Consider the following 16339-nt stretch of genomic DNA (forward strand, 5'->3'; position numbering starts at 1 on the left):
GCATTCTGTAATATCCAGGATCTGTTAGGATAGAATCAATCCTTTTATTACTGCTCATCTTACAAAAAAAAAAAAAAAGGAACTGAATTGAAATGCCGCCTTCCTCGCTAGAATGCAGCGTGGATTCCCGTCGCAAAATTCACTGTTTCATTTCGTCTGATCGATGTCAAGTTTTTCATTAGAAGTCAAGAGTTAAGATTATTGCATTTCCTGAACTTTGGCTGTTGTCAGTTTGTGTCGACCGATTAATTTGAGCGAAGCTCAGCGGAAATGACGCCGCTTGCTCAAGATTCGTTCCTGATGCGAGTCATTGCAGCAGGATTCTGGCTAATCGTTGTTAAGCCGTGATATATACTGTATCAGCAGGGGCTCTTGCGTCCGGAGATGACGTAGAACGGTTGATTGAAGGTCGTATTCTGTGGACTTGGGTTAAGTATACCTTAGTTTTACCAGACCACTGAGCTGATTAACAGCTCTCCTAGGGCTGGCCCGAAGGATTAGACTTATTTTACGTGGCTAAGAACCAATTGGTTACCTAGCAACGGGACCTACAGCTTATTGTTTAATCCGAACCACATTATAGCGAGAAGTGAATTTCTATCACCAGAAATAAATTCCTCTAATTCTTCATTAGATGGCCGGAGACTTGAACTCGGGCCTAGTGAATGCTAGTCGACAACTCTACCGACTGTCCCAACGAGGAACTGTGGACTTGGGTTAAGTGGGCTGGTATAGACCAGAGTTCCTGGACCATCAGGGCTTTAAAAGCCTTGAGACAGACGGTTTGGGAAGTCAGGAGATCAAGTTCGTATCGATAATATAAGAATTTGTCTGGCGAGTACTTGGAAAGGTGACCAGCGGTGAATTTCGAGGCTGATGCTTCATAAGCTTCCGTTTCCATCAGTGTAACTGCGGGAAACCTCAGGAGTCGGTTAAAAGCGGTAATAAAAGTAAAGAATGAGTGAAGGCAGAGGAAGGAGATACACAACGTTTAGGTACGTCAAAATGAGTCACAGTAATACTTGTAAGTAAAATTAGTTTGCGTAATTCAGTTCGTAGGTAATGCCATTACTCTAAGGGAAGCTTTACGTAATCTGTACCGATTCCTGTTTCCGCTGTTTGGCTATACTTATTGGAAAAGCCTCCTACTTAATCTGGGAGATGTCCACGACCTTGGAAGACGTAACTCCAGTTTGAAATACCAAACGTTTCTGCTTAATAAGCAAACGTTGGCAGCCGCAGCGTTCGTGTTTTGTGAACGCCTATTCTCTCTCTCTCTCTCTCTCTCTCTCTCTCTCTCTCTCTCTCTCTCTCTCTCTGTAGCATATGGATGTTCATCTTTTAAATCATCCCGTGAACGTCACGGATCAAATCTGGCATGAGCAGTTTGTGTAATTATACTGTAGTATCTGCTTCATTTGTCACTTCCATTTTATACTCATTTGCATTCCAATGTCGAGAGGGTCTTTAACCGTATGCGCATACTTTATATTAATGTTCTTTTCTCGTATTCCCTGTCACTGTTTCGTTAGGCTCAAGGGAGTAATCCCTACTCTTTTGAAGAGGCCTTTGGTACCCGACAGGCCATTTCTTCCCACGTGTGCTCTGTAGAAATTGGTGGTGCTCTTAGGATTTGTCGGTTAAGGGAGAAGTTTTCTGTGTCCACCAGTGCCATCTTACTCTTGTCCTCTTTGCCGTTTATTCTGTCTCACTTTATTCTACTCAAATTTACTTTCCTTTCAACTGTTTTCATTCATTTTACTCTTATTTCGTGTTGTCTGTCGAAAATTCTTGGTTCATCAAATGTATACAGAATGTTGTAGTATTTAGTATTTTTAAGAGCAAAGGCTAATAGAACGGATAGCCTAATGCCCATTTCTAGCCCAGGCCCGAAAAAAAACAAGCTAAAGAAAGACATGAAATCATGATTTTATGATCAGCATATTTTCTATGCTTATCAGTTTCAATATTCTTTCCAATATTCTGCTACTACCATTTCCATTTTTACCAAGGGAAGACGTAATATTATTATAATCCTCCACGAATATTTTTGTGGCGACAGGAACGTTCCTCGACTTCCCGAAGGAGGTAGGGTTCGTTTCCTCCATTAAAATTCATAACTCGTTTTTCTCAGTCCCGTTGGATGAGAATATCAGGTATTTGTCTTCTGAAGAGCAGGATGTGTTGCTCCCTCTGCACACACACACACACACACACACACACACACACACACAGACATTCTCTATGTACACACACACGTACTACATCGCAAAGTCCATTGCTACTTTCATAGTTAATTGTAGGCTCCTAGATGAACCTCCATTGTAGGAAACTTGCTCAAAATTAGCCTCGTCATTCACTTCCTGGATATGATATCCTTTCCTTTCCATTGCCTCTTTCGCTCCATCTATTCATCACTTTCCAAGTCTTTCTCTCCTCTTCCCTCCCGACACCTCAGGTGTACACTCTTTTCACCATCCTATCATCCGCCGTTCTTTCTTCATGGTCAAACTACCTCAAAATGCTTTATCTATCCTTTCACCTAAGTTATTCTTTTTACCGCTTTCTCTACCCTTTCTCCGTATTTTTCCCCTATTTTAATATTTCTTGCGCCACAAAGTTCATCTTAACGGCTTCAACCTTTTTCCTTTCATTAGCATTCACTATAAACATGTTGCTTCCATAAAGGACAGTTGGCTCAACAGTCTCTCTACACATTCTCACCTTAGCTTCCGAATATACACCTCAAAGCTCTTCCCGGCTTTCAGACATTATGATATCTTTCTTGTCTCACCTCTTCTGTTACTCCTCCGTTTTCTCATCTTAGCATCATCTGTTATACTAACTCCGAAATATCCATAGACTAGTCAGTTCCATTCTTCTACCATCCTTGATAAAATTTATTGCTTTATCTTCCGGGTTTTCATATTCCATCATCGCCGTACTCTTGCTCACACTGACTACCATTTTTCTTCCTTTAGAAACACCTTTTCTCTTGCTAGTTTTTGCAGTTTCAATTCACTAGCTTTAGTGATTACTGCATCATATATAAGTAGAAACGACTCCACACTACATTCTTGACTGGTCCGCTGGTATAGTGGTTAGTGTCATGGTATGCCACTCAGATGTCGCGTCTCCCTCAGGTAATGAAAAATCACATGCTCTGTATCATGATCAGTTACTGCTGCAGTGTGGGGTCTGCGGTGGTAGGTCGAAACTGACATTCTTTGGAATCGTGAATTTCAAGTCAATGGCCCCTATGTGCTCGTTCCATGTGAATAGGTTTCATCTAATGAAATAATAATAATAATAATAATAATAATAATAATAATAATAATAATAATAATAATAATAATAATAATTTGCTTATCCCACAACTTGGCACCTACTTCGAAAGTCTGTTTTTTTATTCCTCACATTACTCTATTCATAAAGGTACTGAACAACCATGGAGAGAACACACCCAGGGCTGTCTCAGACCCACTAGTATGCCAAACCAGTCACTATCCCATCTGTGTATTCTAACATGCTTCATCACCATCATAAGAACTCTCAATCACTCTGAACAGTTTATCTTGAATACCATATATACTCGAGACCTTCTACATTGTCTCTGTGTTGATACTGATAATTTCCTTCCAACATCCATAACCCTTTCCAGAAAACATTTCCACAAAACCTTCCTTTTAAATCTACACCAGGATTTCCATATCCATCTATAATGCCATCTCTTTCTCTGACCTACCTTTGTATTCAAGTCCCCTTAGCACAATCACCCTTCATATTCTCCAAACCCAGCCAGGCACAAATATGTTTTGTGACCGTTCTGGACCACATGCTCTCACTATTACAACATTATCTCCTGCCACACCCAGTCTTATCCATGTAATGATCAACCTAGCACACTGGTGCTCTTTCACTCATCCCTAGATTCCTCCAGACACAATAAGTGCCACTCCTTTCGTGACTCTACAGCTTTTCAGCTACTCCAGAACACAATCACTCTGTCTTACAAATACATAGCGATCTACTGCCCACTTTTGGAAGGTGTTCTCTGCCAAAGTGTGTGCCATGGCTGAGAGGTGCATTTATCTGCCCATATTCACTGGGTCTGTGGGTTGCTCCCAGACTACTGCTCATTAGTCCACCTAGCTGTAAATGGGTGTCAGCATCTTCTGGGTTCCAATAAAGGGTGTAGCGCTAGTAACCTCATCCCTAAGTATGTGTGGCATTGACTGTATTCATTTATTTACTTCTGTGTTTATGATTTTTGCCCAAACTTTTTGCTCTTTTTGCAGATTGTAAATGGTGTCTCTGTTTGCATTATGCTACTAGCCTGTAGAAAATGATGAATATTTACTTGAGTCTTGTGAGCATGGTCACATTGTGCATCTGTAAAACTGTGCCAGTCCTAATTGTAATCGTGTTTCCTTCTTCCGCAATTTTTACATTCTTTTATTGTACATCTTCCTCCTCATTTCAAATTTACCAACAATAACTTGAGTGTTGTAGTCTACAGGAAGCACTCAGTTTTTCGTCCCTGATGCTCCTATTCTTCAGAGAAAGAATTTTGTATTTTTTACGACAACTTTATGGATTCCTTCATCCCTCAATCAAGTCGTATTTGGTGGTCTGTATTATATTTCCCCATTTTAGCTTTATTGTTGATACAATCTCTCTCTCTCTCTCTCTCTCTCTCTCTCTCTCTCTCTCTCTCTCTCTCTCTCTCTCTCTCTCTCTCAGTTAAGGGGAGCGAAGAGGAGAGAGAATGAGGTCTTTCTTCTGTAATTGGGTTGATTTTCTGCTGGAAGGGCAATTCTTCCATCGTCTTACATTGTAGACGGCAGTTATTGGAAAGAAGAAATGTCAGAACGAGAAATCTTTTTTTCGGAATGGAGTACGTGTAGAAGGGAAGAGAGTAATTGCTTTGTAATCTTCCTTTTCATTTTTGTTCCATCTTGGAAGCTAGACAGTTTCAGTGGTCAAATAGACGCGCATAGTACATATATATATATATATATATATATATATATATATATATATATATATATATATATATATATATATATATATATATATATATATATATATATATGTATATGTATATATATGTGTGTGTGTGTGTGTGTGTGTGTGTTTGTTTGTGCGCGCTCGCGCGTGCGTTAGCGTTTGCAAACAGGTCGACTTGTAACCAGGAAAAAATACTACCAGAGACAGCGATAACAGAAGGAAACTGCACTGAGGTCAAGTTATTTATTTATTCTAGGTTGTGCGACGAAAAAATTTTTGCCGATGTGTTCAATATTCAACAGATCTATTCTGATACGACCATAGACTACTGGTACAACGCTGACGTCTCCATTGAGTTTTATGCTTATGGTGTGCGCGCAGCTTAAGCCCTCTGTCACGCCTCTTCATCTATACCTCGTCTTCTGTGACGCGCCAACTCTAGAGACATACTGTAAGTCCTTGGACACTTCCCAGTCCCTATTTCACAAAGATTCGATTTCAGAGTAAATCATTTGACGTCTTTCTGATTTCTCAGTCTTTATTTTACAAGTGTTCTATTTCATTGCAAATCTTTTCTTATTTGTCTATACGACGTTTACAAAAGTTTACGACTTCAGGTTCTGTAACACTTTCCCTCAAACAAAAGCTCTCTTCCCTTTCCTTCTCATCCCTCTCCCACTTGGCTGGGACTCACTGCTATAAAACTTTCTCTCCTACTGATGGGTACCGCAAGGTTCTAAGGGGTTGCAATCCTGCCTGTCACCCTCCTTCATTTTCACCAACTAACTGCCAAAAGCACTGTTTTTGTCTTTTCCCAGATCGATCCAGTTACGGGCTGCTCAAAGAGCAAGAGCCCGTGCCAGCACAATGCTGGCTGAATCTTTAACAACAATTCTATGACTCAGTCACGCTTCGATATCCCCAGGAACCGCTAAATGAATTGAATCTGTTTGAAAAATGAGCAAATTGAAGAGGCAAAAACCTTCATTAGGGATAATGGACAGAATTGGGCAGTTTTATCTGTATTGTTATTAATGTGTCTCTTCCATCTGAACTGGCGATAAAATTTAAATGATTTTCCAACTGAGACCAACTTACAATACTGTAAAGTACATTATGTACAGCACATGCCAATACAAATGGTCTCGGAACCTAGAATCTAGATTCCAGATTTCATTGATTGTCCCACCTGGAAATAGTGGCCAGATCCAATATTGTCTCCTCATTTCCACAGCAGTAAGAAAATAAAATATACAGTGGGTTCCTACACATTCATCTGTTGCCCAGTACAATTCGTGAAAGATGATATTCACCGTCAGACTGGATTTGTCTTTGAAAAAGATAACTCTGTGATTTCTAGAACGCGAAGTGAAATCTTGAATTGATGGTTGGTAGTAGTATGCTGCAATAAAAGACGGGCGTGCAACGGGTTGATAATAATTGATAACTTCTTTTCCCTTCAACACAAACGGTAAGGTAGCACGAACTTCCTGATCTAATAGAAGGAATCAAAAGTGGCGCTTGTGAATTTGCATGTCGCGCGATTAAAATGCGTATGACCTCCATGACTGGTGTTCATTTTCAGTCCCTTTCCCTGTCAGTAAAACATCGCTCAAGGAAACATTGAGTAATAAATTGTAATAGTTTGCAGGAGGGAATTCTAAAACGGATCCAGAGATTTTTTCACGATGTAGCAGTAGTCCCACTTCTATAGAAGATTAATTCTTTGTTTCGGTTTCTTTATGGATATAAACTGAGACATTTTGCAGAATGCTCAATAAACTAATTACATCCACAAGAACGCTTCTATCGGTATATGTAATTTTTTCTATTCTTATCGCTTATGTAAAAGAAGAGTTTCGTGGTAAGTTAAATTTTAAGACCAGGGTTAACGTGGAATATACAGTAAAGCAAAAGGTTAACAAAAAAAAAAAAAAAACTATTCCTCATATTTTTGTCCATGTCACAGTTTACACTTGTTTCCAGATTTCGTCCACCGGATTATCTGAATACCCAAGTCCACGGAAGATTGGTAAACTTAGAATAAGGTCTTCCTAGTTATCATAGAAGATCAAGGTACTTTTTTTTCGAGAGGCCTTTCTTTCTCTTGGAAACTTAATTTTTTATCATAAATCATCACAAAGTTTTCATACCTTCAGGAGTGAATATAGGTTATAATACGACCAGCGTTATTTTATGCATTATGAGAGAGAGAGAGAGAGAGAGAGAGAGAGAGAGAGAGAGAGAGAGAGAGAGAGAGAGAGAGAGAGAGAGAGATAAACGTTTGAAGATACGAAAAAGGGAGAAGAAATAAGAGAACGGAAACGACAAAGAAATTGGGTTGAAATATTTATTAATCGCTTATGTTATCTTTATTCTTTGGTCGTAATTTATAATGAAAGACTTTCCCTTTCTGTCCCAAAAAGAAAATCGTTTTCCTGATTTAAATGAAAGTGAATAGGCTTCGTGTTTTACATGGTGTACTCTTGATAAACAGGGAATTGATGAGTATTACTATTATATTATTTAGAGGAAGGGACTCCTAAATATTTCATTAAAACATCTTCATTTAATTTGCAGTAAGGGTACTGCATTTCCTAATAATTCCGTTATTATTATTATTATTATTATTATTATTATTATTATTATTATTATTATTATTATTATTATTATTATTATTATTATTATTATTATTATTATTATTATTATTATTATTATTATTATTATTATTATTTCTTTGAAGAAGACCCTCTTTGAGGCAAACTTCGTTTGAAAGAATGGCACTCCTGTTTGGCGTTGAGCTTATATTTCTCCTTTTCAACTTGGCGTATAAGTTTCTCCATTTCAGGAAGTAAATTATAAATTATAAAGCAGCTGTCCGAGTTCATATATTATTCCGGCGCTTCGGTAGACCTTGCTACCGTTGAAAGGAGGTGAGTGCCACAAGTGGTATATGCAGGGGATAAATATTCCCTGCATGTACCCTAAGGTCTACTGAAGCGCCGGAATAATAAATTTCGGACAGCTACTTTATAATTTACTTGCTGAAATTAAGAAAGTTATACGCCAAGTTGAGAATGCGAAATATAAGCTCAACAGCATACAGGGGTGCCATTCTTTTTTAACAATATAATTATTATTATTATTATCATTATTATTATTACTGTTATTATTATTATTGTTGTTGTTGTTGTCTTGTTAAATAGAATGGCAGCACCAGTGGAACTGATTTTATATACGGTCTTCTCAGTTCTTCTCACCAGGGCTGATATTTGCTAATAACTGGCCGATGTTCATAGTCTGGATAAGGAATTGGTTTCTTGAAATACTAATTTTATTGCATACGAAAAATGGAAGTTAAAAGTGGCGTCTAATCACCGTAGAGTTTGCAGATGACAGAATCTGGAAATCAGGATTATTCTCGTGTAGAATCTTTGTCGTTGTTCTAAGGGCATAGCCCAATTCCAACGTTTCCACCGTATCATCGGTTCATTCTCAAGGAAGGGTGGGCTTGCTCTGGTTGGAATGGGTTGTTGTTGTTTTAGATTTAGCTGGCCTTGTGCCAGCACGGGGACCATATATATAGTTGGAATGGGATCGTTAGACAGTATTTATAGTGTCCCGGGTGTCCCGTGTTGTGAGGGCTGAATTTTCATTGGCTGGTTCAGGGGATTAAGTTCCTGAGCCAAACCGTCTCCCAGAGGTCGATGCTCGCACTGCTCTCCGTGTGCGGATGTTGGAGACTAGGAGGGTAGTATTGGGAAGGTCACTGCCAGTAGATGGGGGCACAACCTAATTGGTTTGTTTGTTTGGCCCGTGTGTGCTGGCGGGCGGCGCCCTACGTGCCACCGTCGTGAAGAGGGAAATCTCTTGTGTGGTGTTGAGGCTAAGTCTCTCCTTTCCGATGTGTAGGGCCTCCAGGAAGCAGAGGTGGCAGTGGTCTGCCGACTTATCAGTAATTCAGCTATTAGGAATTATGTCGTTTTTGGTTATTCTGATATTGTGAATATTCTTAGTATAATTATGGATGGCACCTTCCTGAGCATACCTGGAGATCCTCTTGGAAAATCTCATCACAGTCATCCCAATGTAGGCGCCAGGGCATTTCTGGACAGGGCAATTGTATTGATAGACCGCATTGGTTTTCTTCAGAGGGTCCTGTGTTGGGGGGCCAGGTTTTTTTTCATGATCAGGCCACTGGTCTTCTTGCTTTTGTAATAAATTACTAATTTAGCCTTTCTTGCAGTGTCTGTAAGGGAGTTGTTTCCTTCTATGATATTACGAAGGGCTCGCTCATCCTCTTTGTATTTCCTGTGAAACATTCCTTTGTAAAAGAGAGTGACTTCTTCAAGGGTGGTGGGGCGAGGCTCCTGCTGATACCATTTATCAGTGGTTCTTTGTATGCATTTTGTGATGTCCTGGTTGTAATACCTATGGTTAATTAAAATCTGGGCAACACGCTCTGATTTGGTGCGTGTGTGTGTGTCCTTCCAAGAGAGGCAGTGTGAAAGAGCTCTCCTGATGAAGGCGATGATCGCAGTGCGCTTGTATCTCTGTCAAACACTCACTCTCACCATTCAGGCACATGCCCAGGTTCATATGTACCTACTGCTGAAAAAGATAGAATTGTATGTATGGGACTTAATTGTCATTTCTCTACCCGACTGAGGCCCATGGAGAAACGCCTTGAAATCCAGTACCTGTTGGACACCATACACAATCGTGAAGATCAAGGCACCATACGTACTACGGACGCCCTCCAGCCCCTCCTCTTGTCCGAGGCCCCCACAGAATGCGGTGATACAAGAGTGATGTGATCAACAGGCGCCTAAGGGAAGCGGCCAAAGAACTCCGAGCCAAAAAGGATGTCACCATCTGTCAGGGCCGATAAAGCCACTGCCTTTGTACTCATCCGCACAGAAGAATACCACCACAAGTTGGATGAGATACTGGCAGACAGCAGCAGATTTCAGAGGATCACTAAGAACCTTCACCTGCTACCGACCGTAGGGGACTACTACCTTGGCTACATATATGGGAGTGGTAAAACCCATAAACCTGGGAACCTGTTAAGCCCCATTATTAGCCAGATTCCTGCCCCTGTGTACCAGCTTGCGAAGAAATTGAATGCTATTTTGACTCCTTACGTTCCAGATGACCACAGTTTGAAGTCCTCTGCAGAGTTTATGGAAGCCCTGAAAGCGACACCCCCTGGAGGAGTTATTGCATTAATGGACGTGGAGCCCCTCTTCACGAACATCCCTGTGGATGAAACAATCCAGATAATTCTGGATCGTGTATATAGAGACGACTCCACGCCCCCATTAAACATCTGTGAGCATACCATCTAAACACTCCTCGAGATTTGTACAAAAAAGGCCCCTTTCTCCACCCACAGAGGTCATATGTACATACAAAAAGATAGTGTAGTGATGGGTATTAGCTGCCATCGAGAAACCATCGACATACCGTTTGGTATATTGATGACACCTTCACAAGCACCAGCATGGTGGAAGAAATAGAACACCTGCGACAAGCCTTCCACGACCGCAGTAGCCTCAACTTTACCATCGAACATTGCCTCGATCGTCGCCTCCCCTTCCTCGATGTCCTCATCGGGCAGCAAGAGGAGCGCTTCGTGACACAAGTTTATAGAAAAGCCATGAACCTGGGTATGTGCCTGAATGGTGAGAGTGAGTGTCCAGAGAGATACAAGTGCACTGCGATCAGGGCCTTCATCGTGAGAGCTCTGTCACACACTGAATTAGAGCGTGTTGCCCAGGTTCTAATTAACAATGGCTATTCCAACCGGGACATCACAAAATGCATATGAAGAAGCATTGATAAATGGTATCAGCAGGAGCCTCGCCCCGCTGTCCTTGAAGACTTCACTCTCTTTTACAAGGGAGTGTTTCACAGGAAATACAAAGAGGACGAGCAAGCCCTTCGCAGTATCATAGAAGGAAACATCTCCCCTATGGACCCTGTAAAAAAGGTTAAATTAGTAATTGATTACAAAAGCAAGAAGACCAGTGGCCTGATCATGAAAAACAACCTAGCCCCCGCAGTGCAGGACCGTCTGAAGAAAACCAACGTGGTCTATCAATACTGTACAAATGCTTTGTCTGGGAATGCCCTGGCACCCACATTGGGATGACCACGATGAAATTTTCCAAGAGGACCTCCTGCCACGCTCAGGAAGGTGCCATCCATAATCATGCTAAGAATATTCACAATATCAGAATAACCCGAAAGGACATAATTCCTAATATGGAAGTTATTGATAAGGCAATTCCTAATATGGAAGTTATTGATAAGGCAGCAGGCCACCGCTGTCTCCGCATCCTGGAGGCACTACACAATGGAAAGGAGAGACCTAGGGCACCACCCGCCAACTTCCCATGGCCGAACGAGCAAACCAATCAGGTGGCACCCCATCAGTAGAATTGAAGACACTCTTTCCCAGGACTCGAAAATGCAGCGTGACCAGTCTGCATACTGCATCAAAGAGGCAAAATCCTTGCAGAAGAAACATATCTGATGAATTATGGCACCAAATGGAGATCTCGCAGCTCTTGCAGATCTACTGGCAGTGACCTTCCCAATACTACCCATCCAGTCTCCAACGTCCGCACATGGAAACCAGTGCGAGCATCAACCTCTGGGAGACAGTTTAGCTCAGGAACTTAATCCCCTGAACCAGCCAATGAAAATTCAGCCCTCACAACACGCAACACCCGGGACACTATAAATACCATCTAACTACCCTATTTCAACCAGTTATTCAGTATTTTTAAAGTATTTTTACTTATTGTTCGGTAGTGACAATTTTTCTTCAAATTAGTGATTACATACAGTAATGATGTTTTGCTTGTTAGTGGCTTTGATCTTCGTTTTGAAGTTTTCTTGTTTATGTCATCCATCTCTCTCTCTCTCTCTCTCTCTATATCACCATATCTCTATCTCTATATATATATATATATATATATATATATTATATATATATAATATATATATGTATATATATATATATATATATATATATAAATATATAATATCATTTATATATATATATATAAATAATATATATATTATTCATTGCCTGCTGGTTAGTAAGTCGACGACGTACAGTGACGCTTATAACACTGAGCCGTCGATGGTAAGAGCGTCACTTATTAATCATAATTTTTCTTAAGTGTACAGTATGTTATTTCCGAGATAGAGTGAAATGAATATTATACGACATTTGTAGCTTAATATTTTGAATATATGTATATACGCATACATATGTATAATATATATATATATATATATATATATATATATATATATATATATATATTTGTGTGTATATATATACGCACACATATATATATATATGTGTGTGTGTGTGTATATATATATATATATGGGCTGGGGTGTATTTTAGTTTCATTATAATACAGTATAATACATATATATATATATATATATATATATATATATATATTTATATACATATATATATATATATATATATATATATATATATTATTATACTGGTTGTGTATACGTACAGCGACGCTTTTACGATATGGTAAGATATATTAATTATAATATATATGACATATGAAATGAATATTATACGACATTTATAGCTTAATATTTTTAATACATAAACATTATATATATATATATATATATATATATATATATATAATGAAACTAAAATATATAATCTGGTATTATAATACTTTAAACACACACATCACAGACACATAATATATATATATATATATATATATATATATATATATATATATATATATATATATATATATATATATATTATATATTATATATGTGTGTGTTTGTGTATGTGTATGTATTAAGTATATATATGTGTAGGGGCGTATTTTAGTTTCGTTGCAGTACTAGATATCATTTGAGTTTTTATGGTAGGCAAGAATGTCCCTCCAGAATAACCTCAAGAGTGTCACTGCAACTCAGGCCTTTTTTAGTCACTCACTAAATTCCAGCGCAACGGAACCTGTACTGTATATTATTGTTCCTAAATCCTTGAAAGACACAACTCCTTTTTTCCTTCATGCAACTAGTGTTATTTCATTCCTTTGTGAATACTGTGTCCTCATTATTTCTGTTTTGTTATATTTAATCTCTAGTCTCATGTCTCTGGATGTTTATGAAACATCTTGTTCACGAGCTTAGTACTAGTGAAGAAACTTGTGGTGTTTTGGTTATTAAAGTGGCATTATGTACGTATTCTTCGTCAGTCACCTTCTGCCTTCACTCCAATTGAAAGCTTCCTTTACCTCTCCAATGAATTCTTCATTGCAAAATCTGCAAGAAAGACAAACAGCAGAGGGGACATGGCATCCTCCTGTTGCACTCAACTATTTACTGCAGCTGTACCTGACGAAACTCCATCAGCGTTAACTTTGGATCTGCTCCGGTCATAAAGTTTCAGGTAGTTTTATGTATCTGCCTGGAATACCATAGTGACGTCAGACCTTCCAGAACATTGGTTAGGGAACGCTGTCAAATGCATTCTCATAATCAGCAAAAGCCAACTCCCCGTAGCGGGGTAGTGCTGTCAGTGCACCTCACGCGGTGCACTGTAGGCAGTCCTAAAGTTCTTTGCAGTGTCCCTTCGGCCTCTAGCTGCAGCCCCTTTCGTTCCTTTTACTGTACCCCCATTCATATTATCTTCCATTTTGCTATCCACCATCTCCTAACAACTATTTCTTAGCGAAACTGTGAGGTTTTCTTCCTGTTACGCCTTACAAACCTTATTACTGTCAATATCCGTTGCAGCACTAAATGACCTCATAGGTCCTAGCGCTTGGCCTTCGGCTTAAATTCGATATTCTATTCTAAAGGGCATGAATATTCTCGATGGTTTAGTAACCGAGACGGTCATGGTTAAATCCCCCCCCCTCCAAGCTATTCCCACAGGAAAATTGTGTCAATAAACTGAACCAAATCAGACTGTTGTGCCAACTCGAAGACAAATCGAAATGCTGTGTTGATGACGTGTGCTTACCAAGCCTTAATTACGGAATCCGGCTCTTGGCCATATCCTAATATTAAATCAATCACACTGGGTAGCGAAGCGCGGCGCAGAGGTTTAGGAGAATTTCGGAAATCTAATCTTGTTTATCCTGGAAATTATACTTGAATTGTCCTGGAATTAGAAGATAGAAGAGATTTCAGCTGAATAGGGGGACCTGCCATGATGTTTAAGATATAGACAGCTGAGACAGATGTCTTGTGTTCCTTCTCTTTGTATTCGCACGTGAAAGAATGCTGGCACATTAGAAAGAAATACATGAAAGCTGAAAAGTTCAGGTAATATGTGAATACGTATTTGTTTCTTCTTTCCACACACACACACACACACACACACACACACACACACACACACACACACACAATCCTCTCTCTCTGTTCTCTCTCTCTCTCTCTCTCTCTCTCTCTCATTTCTAATATCTATGTACAAAATTTTTCCCAATGAACGTGAAGCCAAATTCCCCAACAAGGATGGCTTCAGAAAGATAAAAGAGCCCATCAGCCACTGCCTCATTCATTCTGAAGCTGCTGCATTGTGGATGAAACCCCACCCCCACCCCCATCCAATAAAACTTCCACACAGCCGCTTCATGAGCAGCACGTCAAAGTCAAACCCTTACATCAATCTTGCAAGCCTTCTTGCTCTTCCTGTATATCAAGACCCTTCCTTTCCAATACCTCTTCCACATCATCCATTTAAATCTCTGTTAAGTGTTCCTATCCTCCTTTCCCCCTAATGCTTCTGGATTATACACTTTTTACCAGCCTGTCATCTTCCACTTTTTCCACACGGCCAAACCATCTCAGAATGCTCTGATCCATCTTTTCACGTGCACTAACCCCTTTACCAATGGTAAGTATCTATTTCCACATTTCACTCCTTATCAGTACTTCGTGCGCATCTCTGCTACTGTCCCTCTCTCTCTCTCTCTCTCTCTCAAATATATATATATATATATATATATATATATATATATATATATATATATATATATATATATTTATAAATCACAAAAAAGGTAAAAACGTGATGATTAACAGAGTTCAGCCACGAAGGCATATGTTTAGGTTCTTTTAGTGGGAGCTTGTAAAGTTAGCGAAACTTATCAAATATTAATATCAATCAATTCAATACATGCAACTCATACCACCATTAGATTTTGTACATTGGAACTCTCCAAGTAAACATTTTTCCAGTCCAGAGAATCGTGTTGCGAGTTGAGCAGGGAATCTCTTGGTCTTTCTTGTGTGGTCTCTCCAGGGAAATGAGCCTCCTGTATAGAGACTGATAAGGAACGGGTCAAGACGTCATTCTTAATGAGGCCTTACTTAGTGCCGTCCTTCAGGGAGACGCAGCAGATAATAAGAGGCCAGGGTGTGTCTGGATGCATGAGGCGAATTGTTGCGCCCTACCTGTTATTGTTCCCGCAGCGGGGTAGTGCCGTCAGTGCACCTCACGCAGTGCACTGTAGGCGTCACTTAAGGTTCTTTGCAGCGTCCTTTCGGCCCCTAGCTGCAACCCCTTTCATTGCTTTTACTGTACCTCCATTAATATTCTGTCTTCCATCCTGTTAAACTTATCAAACCTCTCACTCTCAATTTTTCTTGCAGCGCTAAATAACCTCATGGTCCCCAGCGCTTGGCCTTCCTGCCTAAATTGTATATTCTGTCTAGCTGTTATTAGTTTTCTGTAAAAAAAACAATTGTCCCGGCTTTGTCTGTCCGTACGCACTTTTTCTACCCGCCCTCAGATCTTAAAAATTACAGAGGCTAGAGGGCTGGAAATTGGTATGTTGATCATCCATCTCCAATCATCAAACATACCAAATTGCAGCCCCCTAGCCTCAGTAGTTTTTATTTTACTTAAGGTTAAAATTAGCCATAATCGTGATTCTGGCAACGATGTAGGATAGGCCACCACCGGACCGTGGTTAAAGTTTCATGGTCGCGGCTCATACAGCATTATATCGAGACCACCGAAAGATATATCTGTTTCAGGTGGCCTTGATTATACTCTGTAGCGGCTGTATAGAAAACTCGACTGCACCGAAGAAACATTGGCGCATGTTTTACTTGTCTTTGATTACGGGGAAGGGAAGTAGTGTAGATGGTGTAGTTGGCCAATGATGGAAAGAGAAGAAGGGACCGAAGATATGAAGCGAACGTCATTGTAATAACCACAATGCACTCATGACTTTTTGGCTTGTCACTACAAATCCTAAGATCAAAATTAGGAACTAAAGATATTCTGATTCGAACC

At 39.7% G+C, this 16339-nt stretch overlaps 2 protein-coding genes across 2 annotated transcripts in view; one reads left to right on the top strand and one right to left on the bottom strand.

The window, feature by feature from the left end:
- Window positions 1-16339, top strand: part of LOC136836425 (sialin-like) — a 417985-nt gene that overhangs the window by 46114 nt on the left and 355532 nt on the right. The gene's annotated exons all lie outside the window — the stretch shown is intronic.
- Window positions 1-16339, bottom strand: part of LOC136836424 (rhodopsin, GQ-coupled-like) — a 200704-nt gene that overhangs the window by 32955 nt on the left and 151410 nt on the right. The gene's annotated exons all lie outside the window — the stretch shown is intronic.

Source organism: Macrobrachium rosenbergii, chromosome 56, assembly GCF_040412425.1.
Source record: "Macrobrachium rosenbergii isolate ZJJX-2024 chromosome 56, ASM4041242v1, whole genome shotgun sequence".
NCBI lineage: Eukaryota > Metazoa > Arthropoda > Malacostraca > Decapoda > Palaemonidae > Macrobrachium > Macrobrachium rosenbergii.